Source organism: Pistacia vera, unplaced genomic scaffold (assembly GCF_008641045.1).
Source record: "Pistacia vera cultivar Batoury unplaced genomic scaffold, PisVer_v2 Contig338, whole genome shotgun sequence".
Lineage (NCBI taxonomy): Eukaryota > Viridiplantae > Streptophyta > Magnoliopsida > Sapindales > Anacardiaceae > Pistacia > Pistacia vera.
The window spans coordinates 257784-263658 of NW_022196155.1; the positions used below are offsets into that span (position 1 = coordinate 257784).

At 34.7% G+C, this 5875-nt stretch overlaps 1 pseudogene; it reads left to right on the forward strand.

Moving 5' to 3' along the window:
• Nucleotides 1-2697: 2697 nt before the first annotated feature.
• Nucleotides 2698-4620, forward strand: LOC116138093 (annotated as a pseudogene).
• Nucleotides 4621-5875: the final 1255 nt, after the last annotated feature.

Here is a 5875-nt window from a genome sequence, read left to right on the forward strand (position 1 = left end):
AGTAAAGGCGTTACCAACGGAAGGGAAGGTTCTCACCCTATCCCCGACATTGTTCTCCAACGATGTCCCCTAGGCGAAAGGGGCCACCTTTCTCTTTCTTCAATCGTTCCGATTAGGACAAATGGGTTGCTTCGTCTCCTCCTCCTATCTACGCAATTCTCTGTCTTCGTTTGTGATCATGTTAGGCGAAAGGTAGTTGTAAAACGGTGATTCCCCTTGGAAATTCAAGTGAAAGAGAAAGCCAAAAAGTCGTATAGTGTAGGAGGCATATTTTTGTAAAAAAAGGGTTGATTACTCAGATTGGTTCTCGCGTCCCTGTGCCCAAAAGGATGGGCGAGTTCGGTTCAAGTGTTCATCGATCGGGTGAATCCTGTCACCTAGATGTGGTATTCCCAGGGGGTGTTCACCACTTTGGTCTCCTCCGTCTCCGTTCTCTACTCTCCCATCAACGACCTCGTCTGGGGAAATTTCAGCCTTCTTCTTTTCCTCTCCCTCCCCCCCTTCATCTATACGTTCATCTTTCTTATGTCTCTCTCTTTTATTTTTTAATTCTGATTAATTTTGCTAATTCCGATTTCAATCGTTAATACTAGTTTTCATTTCGCTGCTACGATGTTTACTACAATAGTCTGAAAATTGACGCATTCTTGTCCCAATTTATGCTCTAGGATTGTCTTCTCTGTCCTACAGGATTTGCAGCCAATATGGCTGTGATGGTAGCAATTGGAAGCATTGCCTCACTTTTGGCTCTATTGGTGATAAACCTTTGAAAAATGAAAAAATTGCCATATTTTCTGATGCACTAAACCATGCGTCTATAATTGATGGTATTCGTCTTGCTGAGAGAACAAAAAAGTGCAGAAACTTTTACCTATAAACACTGTGACATGTCCCATCCCAAGGCACTGTTGTAAGCATTTCACTTCTCTCTTAAAGTATTCCATGTATTAGTTTTTGTTCCATCTGTTATTTCCATTTTTCTTGTCACTGTAATGGATTTGTGTTATGACAGATCAAGTTGCACAATGAAGAAAAAAGTTGTTGTGACTGACAGGTAGTCATCTTTTTTTTAATTCCTTCTTTTAATACTATAGCTTTTGTCTTCCCTTTGGTTAGATAACTTAAGAAATAGATATAGTTATTGGTCACAAATATTCAGAGTCTGATGCTTGTTCTAAGATATCATTCTTTTTTTTTTCTTTTTTCCTTTACTTTTACTTCTTCTCCATATATTTGGCAACTAATAAGCAGTAAGATTTATTGTTGGGATAGACATAATTAATTTCAAAGGGTCGCCCATTTAATCCAACTACTAGATTGCTTAAAAATATGTTTTAGATATTTGTAGGACCATTTTTAGGGAGAGCTAAAGGAAACTTTGAGGGATGGTATATTGGACTTTAGCTTATTTAGTGATCTTGTAGAAAATTGTAAGATGAACATTTGGATCTCCAAAATATTAAGGTGTGAGACTCAAGCTGCCACAAGGTTTAAGCATGAGTTGAGTTAAAATAACTCCATTAAGTTCCTTGCCTTGACTTAGGGTTTTCTTAGTTTGAAGGTGGAAGTAACAAGCCTGGTAATTGCGAATCTTGCTCTGTGTGATGCAGAGTCTATTTGGACCGGCATCTTCATTTTTATTTTTTATTTTTATTTCAATTTTTCATGCTGTAATTTCATATTGAGTTAAATCTTCTAATGAGATTGTATACTTTGGATACATGGCTGACACCATTTATGAATCTATTATACCTTGGATATGTTGCATCTTGTCTATGAAACCTTACTGCTCTGTGGTTCACAGTTAGTCTTTTGGGAATATTTGCTAGGTGTTTTGGAAATATACCATATGTTTGAAATATTGTTGATCTTACTATGTTTATCTGTTCTGTTATTTATTTATTTTTTTAATGTTTTTACTGCAAAAAATCCTTATTTTTTAACTTCTGTCATATTGTCTAATGATGTGCTTAATTCTCTTCTTTCTATAGCCTTTTCAATATGGATGGAGACATTGCACCAATGGTTGAACTTGTGAAGCTTCACAAGAAGTATGGCTTCTTGTTAGTCTTAGATGATGTATCATTAAACATAATTATTATTCAATTTGCATTCCACTTTTACTCTCTGCACTCAACCAAACAGTCAAACTGAATATTCATTTTTATTATTAATTTAAATAATTATTAATTAATATTACCATTTTGTAGGTAAATTAAAATGACGCTACAAAATGCTTGGTTTGGGCAGACAAGTACTGAATCCTCATCCCAGTTTGTATTGATATGATACTCTCTCACATACACACAATCACACACTTGAGTATCAGCAAGATTGAAGAAGAGCTCAAGGCGAAGATGTCTTCACTGGACGAAAGGTACATCAAGGAACCCGAGGAAGTCGTTCATGAACTACTACTTTGCATGAGCGTGAATGCTCTAAGATCAAGACTTTTTTGGAGGAGGCTTAAGCATGCCAAAGTTACAAGAGTTGAACTATGAAGATTGTTCAGAGAGTGACATTGATACAATCATACAAAAGTTACAGAACGGTAAGTATCATTTACTTAACAATATATTTTTTCCATAGACTTTTTCGTTCTCTTTCATTGAATTAATACTAATCAATCCTCAATGATCTTTATTATTGATTTTGTCTTTCCTCTATTTTTCCTAAATATTCACTCAGTATCTCTGTCCTTTCCTTGCGTTGTCAAAGTTAAGGATAAATATTTGTGTAGTACCAGTTCCTCCCCTTCAAGGAGTATTTGTTAAATTGTCTTCACAACTAGAAGTGACCAAAACAATCTCACCATCATGTCTTGGACATGGAATTCACTTGCACTTGTAGCTCTTGTCTTCTTCCTCCAAGCGTTTCTTTGGAAAAAAGACTCAAAAACTAAGAGACTACCTCCAGGTTCGAGAGGGTTCCCAATTTTTGGAAGCTTTCATTTGTTGGGAAAGTTTCCTCACAAAGAATTTCATAAACTTGCCAAAAAATATGGCTCCATCATGTTCTTATGTTTAGGCTCGATTCCTAATATTGTAGTTTCATAACCTCATGCTGCTGAGTAGTTCCTGAAAACTCAAGACCTTGTTTTTGCCAGCAGGCCTCCTGTTGAAGCTGCAAAACACAAAGGTTAAAAGCAAAAGAACTAGTCCTTTTCGCCTTATGGATCTTATTGACGACCCATGCGCAAGATTTGCACCCTGGAACTTCTTAGCAGTGCTAAGATTAGTTCTTTCAGGGCCATGAAAAAAGAAGAGCTTCATCTCTTGATTAAGCACATAAAAGAGGTTGCTGCTGCCGGTGTTGCGGTTGATCTAAGTGACAAGGTCTCATCTCTCAGTTCAGATCTGACTTGTAGAATGGTGTTTGGGAAGAAATATGCAGATCTCGAGCTTGATGAGAGAGGATTCAACACTCCGATTCACGAGGGTACAAAATTGGCGACCATTCCTAGCTTGGGTGATTACATTCCTCAAATTGCTTCACTTGATCTACAGGGGCTAACCAAGCGAATGAAGGCGGTTTCCAAGGCGTTTGATGACTTCTTGGAAAGGGTTATTAATGAGCATGTTGATTCCAAGGATGAAAACATAACAAAGGACTTTGTTGATGTCATGTTGAGCTTCTTGGGATCAGAAGAAACCGAATACAAGATTGAGCGAGAGCACGTCAAGGCCATGCTCTTGGTAAGCAATCTGAGAATTGTTAGACTTGGAATCCATTTGTTAAATTTGAAGTACTAAAATTTCTTTAGTTTCCAATTAATTTTATATGTTTTTGAATTTTTATTAAAGATTATTTTCTTCTTCTTGAAATGAATATGATCAGGACGTGCTTGTAGCTGTAGAGGATAGTTCAGCAGCAGCCATTGAGTGGATACTTTCAGAACTTTTTAAACAACCTGAGATTATGGAGAAAGTACAAAAAGAGTTGGAAAATGTCTTGGGACTAGATAGGATGGTAGAAGAATCAGATTTGATGAACCTGGAATACTTAGACATGGTTGTGAAAGAAACCTTGAGACTCCATCCTGTAGGACCTTTATTAATCCCTTATGAATCCCTGGAAGATTACATAGTAAACGGCTTTCACATATTGAAAAAGTCGCGCATTTTTATAAATGCATGGGCAATTGGAAGAGACCCTGAAGCATGGACTGAGCCTGAAAAGTTTTTGCCATAAAGGTTTATTGGGAGTAATATTGAACTTCGCGGCCACCACTTTCAGCTTCTCCCATTTGGTTCTTGCCGCAGAAGCTGCCTTGGAATGAAATTGGCACTCACCTTGATGAAACTAGTGGTAGCACAAGTTCTGCATTGCTTTGAGTGGGAGCTTCCAAATGGGATGTTGCCAAGTGAATTGGACATGACTGAGGAATTTGGTCTTGTAACTCCTAGAGCAAATCATCTTGTGGCTATTCCTACTTATCGACTTCACAAATATTGATATGGCCTGTGTAATTTCTGAAATTGTCTTCAGTCATGCACATCAGAACTTGCATGCTACTGAATAATTTTATTTGTATTATTAAGAGGCATTTTCAGAACTAGAATTCAAGCCACTGTATAACTTTTATATGCAAATAAAAAGATCTACTCTATGTTTATTTTATCTTTTTTGCTTTTGTTTTGAAATAGTGTGAATCCAGATTTTGAAATTTTACTCATCCATTTTATCATTTGGAAGCCATAAAGTAATATGTCCATGCCTTAGTGTAAAGAATCGGGGACAATATAGAATCCCAGTTTGTAGCCACTACACAACTTATTTACATGGGTGTTGTAAGTGTTTTAATCTTGCAGTTGTTGTAATGTTCATGAATGTCTCAGAGTATTCTAAAGATTTAATTTTTCATTTTTGGACTATTGGGGATAGGGTTACTTCCCTAGTTTGTACATTTTTTTTTTTTTTTGGTAAAATCGGTAGTTTTTTTTTTTTAAAAAAAAAAGGGTTTAATTACATCAGAAGGCACCGAACTATCACTTTTTTCCTATTGAAGGACGAAACTATTTTTTTTCCTGTTAAAGATACTAAACTATCAATTATTTACATTGAAGGTACCGAACTTTAAGTTTTTCCTATTGAAGGTATCAAACTTCATATTTTTTTCCTACGACGTTAAATATTGATAACATGACATTTTTTTCATCAAAAATCAATGACATGACAATTTGGGTGTGCTAACTGGACATTTTGACGTGGCAATTAAGGTTGACTTAAACATTTATAATCTAAAAAATCTCAAATGAACCCCCTTTTTTTTTATTATTTCAATAAAAACCACAAAAACCACCCATAATAAATACAACCTACCCAGAATGAAAACTTATCATAATTAAAACCTACCTAAATTGTATAAACAAACAATCATCAATTTTTAAGTTTTTTAAACCATTTTGATTAATTTCTAGATCATTTAGGTGCAAATATTTTTATCAACAAATAGAAGGTAATTAATAAGCAAATTGCAACTAGGTAGGCAACAGTACAAATTTATATAAACACTCGGAACGTGTTTTTTTTTTATTAAAATACAGAAATCAGAAAGAAAGTTAAAAAATTGGTTTTTTTTATTTTTTATTTTTCTAAAAATTCAATAAGTATCTTAATGATTAATATATATAGTTGTAATATTTAGGGTTAATAACATAATCGCCCTTCGGTATAATTAATAACAATAATCCCCAAGTAGTCAGAGAAATAACATGATTTTTCCTATTGTTAATTTTTTTTGTGTTAAAATAAATGGTAGAGGGGCAAATTAAGTAAATATTCATTCACAAATCATGTTATAAACTCTAATGATACACTAACAATTAATTAACAATAGTGGAGTTTTTGTTATTCTGAAATTTCATGGAAACTT